This window comes from Diceros bicornis, chromosome 16 (assembly GCF_020826845.1).
Source record: "Diceros bicornis minor isolate mBicDic1 chromosome 16, mDicBic1.mat.cur, whole genome shotgun sequence".
In the NCBI taxonomy this organism is placed as follows: domain Eukaryota; kingdom Metazoa; phylum Chordata; class Mammalia; order Perissodactyla; family Rhinocerotidae; genus Diceros; species Diceros bicornis.
This window is the reverse complement of record NC_080755.1, coordinates 65,500,859-65,519,554: the sequence shown is the minus strand read 5'-3', so window position 1 is coordinate 65,519,554 and position 18,696 is coordinate 65,500,859. Positions and strand designations below refer to the sequence as shown.

The 18,696-nt window shown below is 44.8% G+C and overlaps 1 long non-coding RNA gene across 1 annotated transcript in view; it reads right to left on the bottom strand.

Moving 5' to 3' along the window:
* The window catches only part of LOC131415493 (uncharacterized), an 82,057-nt gene extending 64,109 nt beyond the window's left edge, over positions 1-17,948 (bottom strand). Inside the window, exon 1 of the long non-coding RNA XR_009222472.1 lies at positions 17,826-17,948. This is a non-coding gene — a long non-coding RNA (uncharacterized LOC131415493). The remainder of the gene's footprint in view (positions 1-17,825) is intronic.
* Between the last annotated feature and the right edge of the window lie 748 nt (positions 17,949-18,696).

Sequence of the window (18,696 nt, the reverse complement as noted above, 5' to 3'; positions counted from 1 at the left end):
ATATATAGGTAGTCCCAAATGTGGAAACGTTTTATCTTTTTGTGTGTGTGTGAGGAAGATCAGCCCTGAGCTAACATCTGATGCCGATCCTCCTCTTTTTCTGAGGAAGACTGGCCCTGGACTAACATTCGTGCCCATCCTCCTCCACTTTATATGGGACGCCGCCACAGCATGGCTTGACAAGCAGTGCGTCGGTGCACACCCGGGATCTGAACCGGCGAACCCCGGGCCACCGCAGCAGAGCGTGCGCACTTAACTGCTTGCGCCACTGGGCCGGCCCCCGTTTTATCTTTTTTTAATAAGTTGGCAACGTGACTGCTTGGATTTTGGAATATTTTTCCTAAGCAAATTCATCAAGGTTCCCCAGCTTGTTTCATCTTGCAGGACCCACTCACCCACTAGCTGTGGGCCCTTAGTTCTGAGGTGGCCTAAGAGAGCCCAGGAGGGGCAAAGACCAATTTGATGGCAAAATTTTCAGAAATTAAGACATCCTGACAATACAATTCTCAATAAGCCATGGGAGTAGGATGAAGTCCCAGTTATATATAAGCTCCCAAAATACGATAACTTCCCCAAACCGTTGGCATGCCCTTGGGAGCCTGTCGCCACGGCGATCCACTTAGCACAAAGGAAGAAGCATTGCTGGTCCAGGGGCCTCGTGTTTGAAAAGTTCAGCCTCCGTGGCAGACAGAGGACTCCTCCACTTTCTTACCCTTTCTAGATTTATACATTTGTTCACAGATGCTAGAATTGGCCTGAAGCAGAGATGAGAAGCCTCCAGAAACTCACAGTAGCTGCAGTGACCGTGGTGGGGAACACACCTTCAGATCTAGTCCCTGGAGCTGTTCTGACTTAAGAGAATATCAAATAATGCAGGAAGGGGCACCTGGGAGTTTTCTGCTTATTCTCTGTGAATGCCAGACCACTGCTTGATTACTAGTATTATTTCTCTGGAAGCCCACCTGATAAAGTCCCAACTGACAAATACCATAGCTGATCTCTTATTCTGGTTGCACTGTAGAACTAACAACTGTGTATGTTACAGCTTTGATGGAAAATTATGCACCAGGGTCCGACGGGAGTGCCAGGTACAAACCTTCCTTGCCCATCTACAGTGTGAATTCTTCCTTTGTCTCCCTCTCACCTGATGGGGCTCCACAGGGGTGTCAAGGGTGTGAGATTTGGGGTGCTGGGGAAAGGCAGGTCCTTGTTTGCCATTCTCAGAGTGGTGCACTCAGCTGTCAATTCATCCCAATAATCTAACCTCTGAGAATTCCAGGTTAATTAGTAAACATTGACGGTGTGGCTCCTTTCCAGGGAACTTGGATTTTACTGAAAACTCCCAAAGAATCCCAAGGGAAGACTCTGAGGATGAGATGATAAACTATGAGGGTTTATATTTTTATACAGGAGCTTCAGCCACCATCTCCCCAAGTCATGCATTCAGGTGACTGCCCATGCAGACGACTCAAATTTTCATTCTACCAGATTTTCAAGATAATTCAGAGTACACTACATTATTGTATATTCTATCATACACTGTCATTCTACTGCATATTATTTACTAAAATATTATATATTTTATGGTTGGTAATTTCGTAAGCCATTGTTTATTATTTATTGCCCTGACTATTGTACATCATGGCTCAGAAAAAACAAGCCTTAATACAACTGGGTAGATTGAGCAGCATCACAGCAGCAAGAGATGGGGGTCTTCATTGAATCTTAGAAGCTAAGCTGAAGCGTGGTCAACACAAATTAAAAAGCTAGCACCAAAAAAAAAAACACTCAAAACTTATTCAAGGGGTAAAAAGATACTTTGAGGGTAGAGATAAAAGAATGTCTACAAGGCACAGTTTCACTTCATTTTTACAGTCGTAGACTAAGGTACTGTGGTCATGAAGGGTGCATGGAAAGCAACCATTCAGAAAATAAGAGCAGCGCATGTGAACCAATATCCCAGCCCTGTGTTCCCTCAGCCCTCCCCTCCTCTGGTCCTGGGAGTGTGACCTCTGAACCAATGGGGGAAGTGCCCTGCTGGAGGGAGCTGGCAGTGGCTCTCCCCTGCTCTCTTTGCCTGTTCTACCCATTGGAGCTGGGGTTCTGAGCCTCTTGCCAACCTCATTTCACATAGACATGTGGGTCTACGGAATCAGGCAAATTTCTTAACTAAATTAGTGCAATACAATCAAATCTCAGTCAAAACAGGAGAGGCACATTCTTTATCATCAAACTACTGTCTTTTACTAGATGTAATTAGGTTGATGAATTAACGTCTATAGAGTGCTTGGACTTCTCCAGAAGTATTTGAAAAATAGCACTAGAGCAAATAGTTTCTAAGACCTCTCTCAATAATCTTTTATGATTAGAAGTCAAGTAGAGAATTATAATTCTAAAAGAGCAATCACATCTTATATTCCAAAGAAGAAAATGTTAAGGATTCAAAAGAGATTGGAAACAGGGAACATTAGATGGTAATTTCGTATAAGTAGCATTAATGTCACTAATTGAACAATGCAACTAACAAGTGTTTTCCTTGAACCCGATTGATCAGCTAATCAATCAGCAAGTACATGGAAGTATCATATGCTCACAGTGTTAGAGCTGGAGGGGGCCTTAGTGAGCACCTGATTTGACCTCCTGCTCTTTCAAATGAGGAAACTGAGTCACAGAGGACCTGTGTCATTTGCCCACGATCATGAGAATTCCACTCAGTGCTGAAGGATAAGAAAGAGAGGTCACCACCTCCAGACAGAATGTTGACTATACTTTTTAAAGAAAATACTCATTGATCACGATTATTTTTAGCTTGTAAAAGTCTATTCATTTAGATGAAGCATTTAATGCCACAGATTATTATAAGAAATATTTTTAATAGGAGTTGCAACAATATATATACTTATATATATTATACATAATATGCAATAATACATATATTTTATATATATTTATTGTGTATATATATTTAAGAGCTCTCCTCCAAAGAGTTTATACAGGAGTCAAAAAACCACTATCAAATAATATATAACAACTTCAAAAAATATATGCAATATTGTCTTCACAAGATAGTCTTTTATCAGTGAGACACTATTAGTTCCTCTAGCTTCAAAACAAATTTTATAGGAAGCACTTGTAGAAACTCAAAACAATGGAAAGAAGATTAATATTAAGCTATCGTCCCCACCCTTCAACTCACAGAGCACCCAGACTTCTCTAGTGCCTCTCAGGGTTAAAATATTCCCTTCGTTATGCTATGATGGCGCCAAACCAGGTGACTCCACTCCAGCAGGCACACAGGCCAGAACAGAATGATTATCTTCCTCGCTGTGAGATCTTTCCAGGGTTCCACGAAATGTCGAGGGGCCTTGGAGGAAAGCTGCTAAAAGCATCATCGTTCTTCGCAAATATGTGTGTCTATGATATAAATGAGCCAAGATGGGACATAAAAAGAGAAACATCTGAAATTCATTTAGTTTGCCTCATAAATCATCCTTTGGTCTTGATTGAGACAATGGAATATTATCTCATTAATGGAACCTTATCTTATTAATAGAACAACAAGACTAGATTTTAATATTGGGCATGAAATGACATATTGAGAAATGAAAAACTTGTTGGTGGTCTTTTATAATAATAATTATTGTTGTTTAATTATTAATGGTGCTGTTATTTTATTTCTATCACTATTATTTTCTGGAACTATCTATTTCAGGTTACCCTAATAGCCTTCAAGTTCAGCTTAATGACTTTTTGCAATTAATGAGATTTGATCATGACTGCATAATGGCTGTAGGGGGAAGAGGGAGAATCTCCCTCTGCCCTTTTCCTTAAGGTTCTTATGGCTGGCCAAATAATCAACAAGACAGGTTAGCAAGAGAAAATAATACCAAGTTTAATAACATGTATACATGGGAGAAAGCAGGGACACTGCGTTTCTCAACACAATAGCAGAAATTCTCGTCTTAAATACCATGTTCAGCCAATGACAAAGGAGGATTTTGGGGGTTGGGGGAGTCAGCTACAGGAGATTACCACTAAAGCACAGTAAACAAGAGTAAGGTTTATTATGCAGCCCCAAGGCCTCACCTTCCACATTGATAAGTCTCTAGAAATGAGCTCATCCCTCCTCTTCCCAATACAGAGAGGGAGATACCTTTACAAATGGAGACTTCCCTTGTAAATGATTGTCTGGCAACTCCTCACAGGGCCATCCAAAGAATGTGGCCAGAGAGACAGAACTCCCGATGAGATGGGCTTGTTGGTGCCTTTTCTATTGTAACCTCTATCCTACATTATCTTTATAGCAGTCATGATAATAACTCCTTCCTGAAACAGATCTTTTGTTTTAAATTCTTTAGGCAGTTTGTGGGGGAGGTCAAATGTCCCTCAGAGAAAACAATCAAGGTAAAGAGATATATTTCAGGGTGGCCAAATCTTGATCTCCCACAGGCTTTGCTTATAGATTTCTCAAATTAACTTAGAGTAATTTAGTCCCATGTCAGACACAATACCATATAAGGATTTATCTTTTGCAGATAATTGAAAAAGAACCAGTGATGGCTAAGTTTGTGATGGAATTAGATGAACTAAGAACTATTTTGATGTATACTCTATTATCAAGAAGTTTGGAATGGATTTCTGTCCCTGCCAATGAGAAGAGGGCCTTGGTGTGTTATACCAAGCAGCTTGGTGTGTAAGATACTCTTTGTAATCTTTTTAACGCTGCAACGGATTCCATGTTACTAGAGATAATCGATTACTAGTCTAGGCCTTTAAGACAATAATTTCCAGATGTGCTTTCTATACGTGGGCAGGATAAATGATGATTACCTTCTGGACTTTTACATGCACATAGTTATTGTTCTCTAGTTACAAATGTAACTGTGAATGATTAATGTAACGCTTGAATTCTCTCGCATTTTTTCTACTGGCTACCTTTATCCACACTAATACGATGGGCCGACTAGAATCCTGTGTAGTTCATTGAGCAAGTGAGATATCACAATATTCTGCAGAAGTAATTCATCATAATTTGGTATCTGTGGTGAGAGACAGTTCAGAGTACTAAGACTTTCATTTTCACGCTGGTGGACATACAGACATGAACAATGAGGTAAAGATTCTAAATTTATACACAATGGCACCATTAAGGAGGTAGGATTTTTAATAGAAAAATGTCCCCCAAAAAACTTATCATCAATAGTCTACATGTTGTAAAGTTATGACCACAGGTGTAGTTGAAGAATATCTAGATTCCTGGGAAATCAGAAGAGATTACTATTTGCATACACCTTGTTTTGTAGATGGCATCATTCTTGTAATTGATACCTGAGTGTCATACGACATTTTATCATGTGCAGAGCTCGGATGGTGTTTGTTCAATCCTAATATATTCATACAGATTCAAAAGCCAGGAATTTCCTAACATGGCCATCTGTTAAGCATCTCCCTTTTGGTACATTTAGCTCCAAATAGACAATGAATTACCTTAGCAATTATTGCCTTTTGTGCAAGTAATTAATGACAAACAATAACTAGACTCATACCAGATTTTTTTTTACTTTGAAAGTATTTAGCTTGGATTTCCAGTCTTAGCACTTTACCTTAGGATGATTTGAGTATCTCTAGGTCCCTCATGGACCAGGCTTCACCGAGGCCAAGCCCGGGGCCAAGCCCCATCATCCCTGCTCTGGTTTATTGTAATAACTTCCTAGCTGGCCCATCAGCTTGCATGTTTAGCTCCCTACAGATGACTCAGGAGCGTTTTGCAAATTTTGAATTTCATTTAACGGAGCCCTCCTCTATGGTGTCTAGCCAAACCTGGAACTGATAGTAGACATTAGGATGATCACTGGCTGACGCCTGCTAGTGAAGGAAGCGAAGCTGGAAGCCTTGTCAGAGGCTGAAAAGCTTGTTGTTCCTTTTATGTCCCATTGCTTTAATGCTGAAAACACGGATTTTTTTTAAAACCACACATAGGACACTACAATTAAAATAAATAGACTAATAAATGATAGACTGCATAGATTTAGTGTAATTAATTCCTGTTGCTGATTTCCACTGTAAATGCAACCAGCAGAGATTTTAAGTGAACTAAAGTACTTTAGCAATCAAGAGTGCAATCACTTAGCTGTGATACTTGTGCAAAGTACCCTCGGCCTAAGCAGTTGTCATGGTTTCATAGAAACCAGCTGTCACAGGAAGAGATATTACAAGAATCTAATATGTTGCCCAGAGACAATGGCCTATTCAAAGATGGCTTAAATGAAAGATAATTAGACAATTATACCCAAAATCCTTAACAAGGGGCTTCTTCAAAGTGGGCTTGAAGCTAACATCTTCATGCTTCATAGTTGGAGTACTCTACTGAAAGCTCGCATCTTGGGATTCCTATTATGAAGATATGCAAAACTTGAAGAGAATTAGAGAAATATTCTGTTTTAATTAGATCAAAAATTATTTGGAAATATATGCAATTATCTCTTTCCCTCACCTCCACATCCATCAGCAAGTCCTATGGATTCCTAAACACATCCAGAATCATCTAAAAATTCCACTCCAGAGTCAAGTAATTGGGAAAGGCAAATTGTTGACAAGCAGAAGATATAAAAATGAGAAGAAGTAGAGAGAAAAGCCCCGGTAGGAAGGACGGTGGGCATCTGTGCCCTATCGAGTGGGGTGGAGTAGAGGGCTTGGTTCCACATTTCAAACGCCAGTCTGAGACACCAGGCTGCTGCATAAGAATCATGGCGGGCAGGCGGGGAGTGCTGACAACACAGAAGCCAGGTCACATCCCCGGAGGCTCTCACACCAGGTCTGGAGGGGGCTGAGAAACGTCAATTCTTAACAAGCATCCGGGATTCCCCAGTTAGGGAACCACTGTTCTGATTTGCTGGTACGAGCATTCCTTTGTCTCAAGTTCAGAGTGGTGCTGCAGAAAGAACCTTGAGCTTAGAATCAGAAGACATGGGTTCAAATCCACACGGTGACTATTCAGGTGAACTTGAGCAAAACATTTTACTCTCTGAGTCTCAGTTTCCCCATTGTAAACAGACATACTTTTACACACCTGCCTAATTTATAGGAGGATATCATTACTGATACTATTATTAATAATATAGTATTAATCATTAATTATATCCATTATTGATATTAATTATATTAATAAAGTTGGTATTTATTGAGAGTTTACCATGTGTATTATCTCATTAAATCCTCATCACAACCATATGAACTAAATACAATTATGTCCAATTCACAGGCTAAAAGAGGTTAAGTGGACCATTTTCAATGTAATTATGGTGAATTTACCACTAAAGTTGAACATGTTGACTCTAAAGATAAAAGCTGACCTGATTTGATAATATTTTCCCTTAAAACCTCTGACTGCCTTGGTTCTGGTTGACCATTCAACAAGCAACTTTCTCTTCTAATTAGAACCAGGCTTCCTCTGGGAGCAGCCAGCCCTCACCAACTGGCACAAGAACGTTGTTCCCTCAGTAGCAAGAGTTCTCACTTTCTGTCCAAAAGACTCTTGAGCAGAACTGCTATGGCAACAACACATAGCTACGCTTGGAAGATCCGAATCGAGACGTCTGATCCTAATGCCACAGATGGCAGCTTTGTCCTCTTTGGTTTCTGGGCTTTGCACTTGGTGAAGCAATAGACTGAGTTTCTCAGTGACAGACCAATCCCTTGTGAGTTACAGGTCATTCACCAGGACTGGGTCACTTCTTTCTCAATCTAGAAAGTCCCTTCCTCAAAGCTACGAGACTGAGAAGAAAGCTCCAGATTCTGCAGGAAACAATGACATAGCACAGCAACATGTCCAGGGTTGTTTTCAGACAGGAGTACTCAACTGGGGGCAACTTGGCCCCCAAGGGACATTTTGCAATGTCTGGAGACATTTGTGGTTGTCACAACCGGTGTGTGTGCCACTGACATCTAGCAGGTGGAGGCCAGGGATGCTGCTAAACATCCTGCAATGTACAGGACAGCCCCACAACAGAGAATGACCGGCCCCGAATGTCAACAGAGGGGGGTGAGACACCCTGTTTTAGGGTCACCCTGTATCCACACACACCCTCTGTCTGCAGCCATCCCTCTGAGGTGTGACATCCACCTCAGGTGTCCACTCACTGGGTCCCAAGGGGTCTTTGGGGTACACATCTTTGCCTTTTTGGAACCCTATGTAATTTCTGGTCCATGCTAATCCAGCATATAGCACAGTACCTTGTCCAGAATAGGGGTTCAATATAAACGTAAAGTATGTTAATAAATACTGTTACAGTATGTGTACCTCTAATGCCAATAATACTGTATTATTAAGAAATTGATCCAATGATAAGTTAACATGCTCATTCCAGGTATAAATCAGAAGTAGTACTAGGATAAAGATGTCAATATTCCTACCCCAAATATAAGAGTTTGAACACCTATGAGAGGCATTTGTTTTTTAATTTTAAGAAAAAAAGTAACCTAAAGGATTATCACTAAAATGATAAAAATGAACCTTAGAAAAAGGAAACAGAATGAACACTGCCAAGGATTTGATCAATTGCGTTAAAGGAAAACTTTGCATTTACCTCTACAGAGAGCATAGGAACTGGTGGTCCTCATTTGCCTCTATACATCCTACAGTGACTGTTCGTGAATTCACCCACACACAACTATGCTCTCCACACCTGCTGAAGCCAGGGACTTAAACATGAAACACAGTCCCTGCTGCCCTCAGGGAGCGCACAGTCAGACAGGGAAATATGGAGATGATCATCAGACGACAGATACGTGCCACAGCAGAGGTGGTAAGGGGGCTGCAAAGCACGCAGATGACGCGTCCGACCCCAGCGTGGGGTCACCTGACCTGACCTCATTTCCTTTTTAAGGAGGAGGCAAGGCAGAAGCAGGAGGCCGGGTAGGAGACTGCTGCCACAATCCAGGCAGGAAGGGCCGGTGCTGGACCAGATGGTGGCAGAGGTGGGCCTGGTGAGAAGGGCTCAGAGCCTGGCCCTATTTTGAAGTCACAGTTGTCATGGGTTTAGCTAGTCTGATACAGAACCCTTGAGAGGGGGCCTCCCTCCTGGTGAAACCAGGTCCTCCCTGGGGTGTGAGGCCAAACCCCAGGGCAACGACTGTCCACTCTGGCATCACAGAAGAAGGCCAGCTGCCTACCTCAGGACTCACAACTTCTCACCACTCACCTTCCCAAGGACAACAAGAAGCAAATGCAACCCTCATCAGCCCCCACTGTGGCCCTGACACCTGCCGTCTGGTTTGGGGTGAGAATAAGTAGCACAGCCTCAGGCTCCAAGCCCCTGTCGTTAGTGGTGGGAACGTGGGCCAGAGGCTGAACTTCTTGGAGCCTCAGTTTCCTCATCTGTGGGACAGTCTGACACATAAGCAACATATAAATACAGAGTGTGTGATAAGTGCTCAAAAACAGTAGCTTATTTCCCTTCCCCAGTGTTAGCACCATGGCAAGAAAACACAGCTTCAGCTGAAACAGGCAGAGTCCAGCGCTCTGCCACCTACAACCATTTAACTTTGGTCTCCAGAGCCTCGGGTGTCCTATAACCATCCCCAAATGGACACCATGCTGGCCTCCGTCACAGGAACTAAATGAGGCATGTGTACAGCCCTGGCACATAATATAGGATTCAGCAGTAACGGCTATTAATACCTTAGGGACAGGACAGGTCTACTCACATTGTCACCAAGCAAGCTCACATACATGCGTCCAATCAATACTTATCACCCTCAAGGCCGTGGGGTCACGTGGTGATGTAAATAAGGGTGAATGAGAAGAGTAAGCACTGATTGAAGGGGACGCATCAGAGGAGAAAAAAACTCAGGATTGGACGTCACACTGGGCCTTGGGGCCATCTGCTTGTTTGGGCTGTGGTCTTGGGTAGCTTATCTGACGCCATTTTTCTCATCTGCAAAGCTCATTTTGAAAATTAAATGAAACCACACTTGCAAACCACCAAGCACAGTGCCTGGTACGCAGCGAGCCCTCCATACCATCAGCTGCTGCTACAGCATCCCCACAGTTATTACTATCATCATAATTATTATTGTTGTTGTTGAGAAATAAAGCTACTGTACTAGTTAGGATCCTTCCAACTGTGAATTATGAACATCGATCTGGTAGATTAACCCATAGAGGGAATGTTCTGGCTTCACGTAAGCCCGTGGTAGGGTGGACTCGGTACAGCTGAATCCAGGCACCAAAACGATGCCTCGGGATTCTCACTCTCGTTCTATTCTTGCCTTTGTCTCTGGGTCTCCGCGTGAAGCAATGCTTTTATGCTTAGATATCCTCTCTCTATTTTAAAAGGAAAATGGCTTCTAAGAACCTCAAAATTTTGCCTTTCAATTACCATGACACACACACAAAAGTAAGGCTTCTCCCTTCTTCTAAAGCCCCAAATAGAAAGGCCCAGAAAGCACCCTGCCAGGCCTGGGCTGGGTTCCACACCCACGCTAGGCTAATCCCTGGGCTCAGGGAAATGGTACATCACCTGCTCCGAGGCCTCCAGGGGACAGAATGCCACTATTGACAGCCCCTTTAGAACCAACGGACTGGGGGAAGAATTGACCCCAAAGGGCTGGGGTTGACAGAGCAGTGATAGTCAGAAAAAGAGCCCATATTAGTGAAGGAGGCAAATAAGCATAAAAATGGAAAATTGTACAGTGAGGAGCCAAAGCAGAGGGTGCCACAGTCCCTGGGGGTCTCCTGGAAGAATGATGAAACATTCACCTCATTACCACCCATCAGAGCATCTGCCTCCTGACGTTCACAGTTTAATTTGAAAATGACTAGAGCTCTGGTGCATTGCTAATTCTATTCCCAAGAAGCTTACGAAGCCCTGAAATCGTAGACATCTGAGCGGCAAGCTTCTGTGGTCCGTCTCCTGCAGGACGCTTCATAAACGCTTGGCCAAAACAGTCAATTGAATTCTTCATATTTGAGTTAAAGTCGTTTTCTGTTTCTTCAGTTTAAAATATTCTACTAAATACTATGCGAATTTGGGAACTGTCTGTATTTTTACTTAAGTAGTCTTCCCAACTGCCTGCCAGTTGATCTGATTCTGCAATCAAATACATCCATCCAACACTTCACCTTTTTATCATCACTAGACGAGTTAGATAAGCAGGGAAGATCAATAAAAATACATTTTTATGTAGTCTCTTGTCTTCCAATCTCTTCCCAACATGGATTTTAAGGCTTTTGCCAATAAATATGAAACATACTGCACCAACTTTCTATGAAAGCACAAAAGTCCCCAATGCAACTTAATGATTGCAATAAAATTTGGCACCCTATTTAGTGTCACGGGGCTAGTGGTTGAGGATTTTATACTTTGGAGTGGAAATAGGAGTTTATTTTCAAAATAGATCTCCCCATTACGCCAGTTAACAGACTGCTGAGCGCAGAGGCTTGCTCTGATACAGAGATCTAGCAACAAAGTCCCAAATCTCTCGTTGATTCCCGACTGTGGTGCCCAGCACAGTGCTGGGCTGTCTCTATCCGTGGATCCCGGGGCACCCCAAACTTGGCATGTCTGAACACCTACGGACTCAGGGGCAGGGGAGGAGAGGCCACCATCTTCATCGTCTGAACGAGATCGGGGGAGCCAGCGCCATCCGTTTCCCAGGGCAGAGCTCTGACATGGCCCCACCACCTCTGGAACGCTGACCCCAACCCTCCACCACTAGGTGCTCTAAACTCCACCCCCTCGGTCACCCCTTTAGCTGAAAACCTCATGATTTCTACCTGGATTACAACGTTTTACTCTTTATCCTTAGGGCTGGTCACACAAGTCTCATTCCTGTGGCAAGACGGCCTCCACGCTGGCTCACCTTGACTAACCCTCAGACAGCCTCTTCCCAACTCCAGGCCCTGACCTTCGCCTAGAGCGTTTACTTCAGAAGAACTGTCACTGCACTTTCTTTCTCCGCCCCTTTGAGATGTAAATCTTTCTGAAAGCCTCTTGCCAGTCGTACAACCCAGGGAACATCTCTCTCAAGGACCCCGGAGCCATCCCTGTGACACGTCATCTTCAAGGAATGGAGACCCCCATCTCCCAGGCTCTGTGGGAGGGAAGGAGCCTGAATGTGGGGGCACCTTGCTCCAAGTTGTAAAACTACCTCCTGTAATGAAGATACAAGAAAATTTACCTTTCCTCTGGGGAAGGCCAGGTGGTAAATGCAGATGGCCTACAACCCCCAGCCCTGCCACCCTTGGATTCCGCAGAGTTGAGCTCAGACTGCATTCTGGCCTCCCTCCTCTGTTGCAGTAGCCTTGGAGAAAGTCTTCCTTGCCTGTTGAACTTTGTCTGGTACACTTTTTGCTTTGACACCTGGATGAACTCATGAATCTCCTGGGGAGCTGTAGACCGTGGGATGCCCTGGCCCAATCTGGAACTTTCAGTGAGACTCCCAGAGGTTGGGGCTCAGGCATCCTGACTTTCAAGGCTCCCTCGTGATTGCGTGAGGCAATGAAGGTTCAGAAACATGGCCCTCATCTCGCTTCTCTGCAGTCTATCCTTTCGGGCCTTCTGTCTGCAGACTCTGGAGTAAGCGGGGTATGGGGGAAAGGGAGTTGCCCAAGATCCTTTCTCAGGAAAAAGAGAGCTAGGCACGCCCACCTGAAGCATCTTTTTATAAATTGTGACCTGTGCCTTCCTGTGGCATTATGTTTCCATCCTGCTGAGACACTGGATACAAGGTAGCTTTTTGTCCCTTAAATCCTGTTAAAAAAACATCATGCTGACAACTCAGGCCGCGCCCAGAACTATGCCCTCGTGGACACAGGGAACCTTTGCTGCACACTCCTACTCCGGCTCTAGTGCTTTTCCTCGGCACCAAGACAGCCGTGTTCACTGGTGGACTGCTGGAAGGATGCGCTGTGTGCGCAGGCCCGCACGGAAGTCCTCCTTCAACACAGCGGGTCGTACCACGTGTGAGGGAGCATAATCAGCCAGCACAGGAACATAGCCTCATTGCACGTGGCGCTCGATGGTGTGCTGGCATGTGAGCTGAGGCTGTCGGTGAATGCACTGAGACATCCCCAGCCCTCCCCACCAGTCTGCCCGTCCCCCCCGGGGGTGTGCTTCCTCTGATGGGCTGGATGAGGGCACCTCAGTTCCCCAGCCGGCAAGAACACTTTTTTTGTATAAAAGCCAACTTGACAAGCGTGTTTGACCAGAGAGACCAGGCTCTCCAGGCACAAGCAGCCCAGGTGAACAGGGAATGGACGAAGAGGGACTTTCAAGGCCCAGCCAGGGGCTCACTGGTGGGGAATGGGGTGGGAGCTGCCAGAGAGCATGGAGGTGGGGCAACTAGAGAAAGACAGACAGCCAAGTGACAGTGCTGGTGTCCCTAAGAAGGAAAGCCCGTGAGAGAAAAACCTCCTCTGCAAGGGACTTCGAATATTCCACTCTCCTATGTGGGGATTCATGCATTCTTTTTCTAGCATTGGTTAAAATTATGCAGGGGCACATCATCCCATTCTCTCTGTACCATGACTGTCCAGGGTGCCAGGAGCTGGTGCCCATGGCGGGAGAGGTGACTCACCCCATCTCTCACCTGTCTCCACAGCCAGTGACCCACTGACTTTCATCATTTTCCCCCTGGCATTCTGTAAAAGTGCCCCAAGTCATTTTTCTGCCTCTAGTCTCAGCCCCCTCAAATCTACCCTCAACAATATTTCCTTTTTTCAAACACAAACTCCTTTGTGTCACTTCCCTAGGGCTTCCCAAGGCTCCATCACCACCTGCAGGCTAAAGTGTCGCCTCCTTAGCCTGGTGGAGGATGACCACAGTCTGGCCCAGGCAACCTCCTCATCTGCACCTATTCCCAGAGCCCTCCAGTGAGCCCCCATCACCACCACCCCTCCCCCGCCCAGACACACTCGGGTAGCTCACTCCAGACTGGGGCATGTGAACGTCTCCCCGACTTGAGTGCTCAAGATGCATCTGAGTTTCCAAAGCCCTGCTCAGGTCTGTCGTTCCCTCAGAAGCCGTTCTTGATGCCCCAGGCAAATTTAACCAGGCTCCCATTTCTGCTGCCTGAACCACTTGCGCACACTTTAGGTGGATATTTCCAAAATGGCACCTCTAACAACCACTATTCAGAAATAGGATCCATTTTGACAAGGAAATGGCAGAAAGCATAGACTTTCTCATTTCTCTGTGGTTAAATTAGATGTTTGATTTTCTCTTCTTATTATTAGAACCTTCCATAAAATTAATGAATAGAACGGCACATGCGTCATCGTATTTGAAATCAATTACAAAGGTGGGTGGATTTTGACCCGAGCATCCAGGCACGGTCTGACTATGAGAAAAGGCAGGGCTGGTGGTGACTGGGGAAGACAGAGGTCTGTGCTCCACACTTCCCAAATCCCACCCCAGAGCCCTCTGTCCCATATCCAGGCAAAAGCCCTCATCTTTGCCTTAATCAAGAGCCCCCAAAGATGCCCTCATTCCAATCCCCAAAACCTGGGATTGTGCTACATTATACAGCAAAAGAGACTTTGCAGATGTGATGAAGTTAAGGGTCTGGATGGGGGAAGATTATCCTAGGTTGCCAGGCACCCTCACTCCTGGGTGATGGCAGCAAAAACAAACAAGCAGCAAGGGAGGATGGCATGCCCGGTCCTGTGCCACCATCCAAGTTCCCGACATGCTTTGTAAGCATCCATTATATTCTCTAGTGGATGCAAAGGGGACATGTGCACAAATCTTGCCCCAAGAAATTTACAATCTAGTAACAACAATAATGCCTACCTCGAGGTACACTACATTTTACAGAGTTCTTTTTCATATTTTCTCATATTTGTTTCTTAGAGGAACCCGGGGAACAAGGGGGCAGCTGGGATTAGTATCACCCCTATTTAGACATGAAATTTGCTACTAAATAGTAAAGCTACACATTAAACCCAACCCTCCTATGGCAGGTCCCGTGCACTTGCCATTATCACAGCTGCCTAAGTGACTATAAGACGAGATTGGGGAGTGCGGATGTTTGATGAGAAGTGGTAGGTCACGGTTATAATGATGTTGGCCTTAGATAAGATATACAATGACCTAGTTGTGAGAGTAGGCTTTTTGATAGATCTGGGTTCTCTTTGGCTCAGGGATTGGCGGGGCCAGAACCTAAGAAGTTGTCAGTGCTTGCAAGTCAGGATACTAAAGTAAATGTGTGATGTTCTACAGAATGCAACATGGACTCCAACGGAGGCTAATACAATATGGAAATTAATAAAAGAAACCTCGACCAAATTGGAGTCAGGAGGGCCTGCAGGGGGAGCTCTCATGCCCTACCACACATTGTCAATTACACCAAACAGGAAGAGATGTACCCTTGCATCTCTGGCAGGAAGTACAGGCACTTTACTACTGAAGGAAGATTTCTCTCCCTACCCAGCGATAGCCCAGCCAATCAGAAACGCCGCAGCTCAGCCAATGAGAAGCTGTTGCCACCCTGAACTGTTACTCTCCCCCAATGGACTTTCATTTAGAACAGCCCCATCCTCTCCCCATTTTTCCTCTATAAAAGAAAGCCCCTTCCTTTTTCTCTCTGGATTTGCCTATGGTTTGCCATAGCATGCACTTCTCAAATTGCAATTCTTCTGGTTATTCCTAAATAAACTTGTTTTTCAAGTAAAATAACTGACCAATTTATTTTTTAAGTTGACAACAACAATCCCAAGCAGAAGTCAAGGCCCTTCTGAAATGACATGACATAAGTTTGTAGCAGGTGCATCAGTATGGTTTGTGACATTCTCTGGAAATGCTGAACCCCTGAAGCAGGAGTGAAAAGAGGTGATTGGGGGGGATCTAGGGACAAGGGCTGGTGGGAGATGAAAGGAGTAGAGGCTTTAAAACAGAAGCCAGCAAATGTCTTTGAAGTTTCTTGCTGAGGGTCCAGACAGGAGAGAGAGATGAGCAAATCCTGAATTGGAGACATTAAAAGAAATGGGTGAGATTGAAGGACTGAGCGATGGTTGGGCAAAGGGCAGAGTCAGGGAGCAATGAAAGGAGAGACAGTTAAAAGCAACCTCAATCAGAAGAGGAACCTTCACAGTTCAAGGTCCCAGAGACAAGTAACATTTTTATTTTATACTATGTTAAGAACACTTAGGTGAGATCTACCCTCATAACAGACTTTTAAGTGTACAATATACTACTGACTATAGGCACAATGTTGTACAGTAGATCTCTGAACTTATTCATCCTGATTAACTAAGACTTTATGCCCTATGATAAGTAACCCCCCATTTCCCTCTCCCTCAGCCCCAGAAAACCACCAGTCCACTCTTTGATTCTATGAATTTGACTATTTTAGATAACTCATATAAGTGGAATCACACAGTATTTGTCTTTCTGTGACTGGCTTTTTTCACTTAGCATAGTGTCCTCAAGGTTCATCCGTGCTGTTGCATATTGTAGAATTTCCTTATTTTCAAGGCTGAATAATATTCCGTTGTATATATATATCACATTTTCTTTATCCATTCATCTGTTGGTGGACACTTAGGTTGTTTCCATATCTTAGCTATTGTGTAATGCTTCAATGAACATGGGAGTGCAGATATCTCTTCAAGATCCTGTTTTCAACTTTTTTGGATAAATATACAGACACGGGATTGCTGGATCATATGGTAGTTCTATTTTTAATTTATTGAAGAACCTCCATACTGTTTTCCATGATGGTTGCATCATTTTACATTTCTACTGTGTGCAAGGGTTCCAATTTCTCTACATCCTCGATCTGACCCTAAGGTAAAGCTTACAGGGATGATGAAATCTCAGGTACAACTAAATGGAAAGGAGACCGTCACTAGAACTGAGACAGGTAACATTGTGGATGAAGGCAGACCTGGGAGACCCAGCTGGGCTGTTTATCAGTGCATAAACTTAGGGGAATAGATAGAGCTCTCTGCACATTTCCCTTCATTTGTAAAATGCTCATAACAACATCTAGCTCATAAAGTTTTCCTGAGGAACTAAATGAGATGACGTGTCCAGATCCAGGATGAATTCTGCTGTCACAGACTTAGGTTTGCAAAAATGAAAGCTTTTTCTCTGAAATTGAATTTAGGTCTCAAAGCCCTTTGAAGCTGAAATGTGACCTTCCCCATTAAAGGGCCTCATTCATTCTTAAGCTGAAAAGCTTTTTTGAGTACTTAGGCAAGTCAAGATTCCCCTCCCACCTTCCTCTTCTCCTCCAAGTTTGGGGGAGACACGGCCCTCCAGGGGAGGAATGTGTCTAGTCCACGGTTACCCACATGTGTCCGTGTCAGCTGCACAAATGCATGGTCACAAGACTCCTTAGACACCCGCTGTCATCATCAGGCACCGCCCCTGGCCATGTCCCACCGCTGCCACAGGCCTGGAGAGGCACCCCTGGACTGCGAAGCCCCTCAGGGTCCAGAGGAATCGCGTTGCTTCTCCCCCTGCTCTGTGGCACAGAAGAGTCTGGGAGGCCCCTGGGGTCCCTCCTCCAGACACCCCAACACACGAGGCCTTTCACCCTGACACCAGGCACCACCTGCACTCAGTGCTTCACCGTGGGGCTTGTGGTCTCCCTGGGGCTTTCCCTGAGAAGCCGGGGAATCACCATCTGTGTCTTGGGTTGCCCCTCAAAATGGGGGGGTTTCCGCTGAGGTTTCTACCATCACCCACTCCAGGACTTTGCCTGAAAAGGCAGCAAACAATCAGACCTTGCTTTCCCCCCTCCACATGGACCATAGGCGGCATCTGAATGGTCCCCCCGCTCTGCTCATTCTCCTGCCAGCCGGCCAAAGAAACATTTACTTCCTTCCCGGTGACAGGAACCCTGCTCTGCGGTCACCATGCCTTCATCCCATTGTTATTGATGGTAGAAACTCGTGCTCTGAATCCTCACCACTCACAGCCTCTTAATGCTCAAAAAGTCCATCTCCTCTCTCAGAAGGCCTGCAGGGGCACATCAAAAGCTCTTTAGCTCTCAAGTCGATTGTTTCCACTATCAATTTCAGGAGTCTATTTTTGGACTCAAATCCACGTTTGCCTCTTTGTTCTGAGCTGTAGTTAAGCCGAGGCAGGAAGGGGAGTGAGCACAGAACATGGCCACATGGCCTGAATGGTGAGGGAGGCCGGGGGTAGGAAGGCATCTGGGGAAGAAGCCCATGACCCTGGCAGAGAATTCCCCACCATGCTCAGAGGTGGGCTGGGGGCTGAGTGAGGGGGTGCTGGCCTCCAGCCCCGCCAGGCTGGCTGAGCCCAGGCTAGTGTAGACACCGGTTGTGTGGTTGGGGCAGACCCACAGACTGTGAGACCTGAAGCTTAAAAAGTGGGACCTTTTTGAGAAAAAGAATACAACATTATGAATAATACCAAATCAGGTACAAGGCCTAGGAATGGGTTCATAAATGGACAGGCCCTAAAACTTCATGTGCTTTCCAGTAAATCCACCTAGGCCCATGATGTTGGGGAAAAGTCACACGAGCCTCAGTGTTTCATCTGTAAAGTGGGGATGATAACATCTTCTTCACAGGTGTTCAAATTATTAAATGTGGTAACACCCAGTGTTTGACAGAGTAAGTACTGAAAAGGGAAAGTTCCCATTGCAAGTACCAAGGAAATGTAAGCTAGGTTATCCCAACTTAACATGGGCTCACATGGAGAAGAAAAACATGAAATGGGG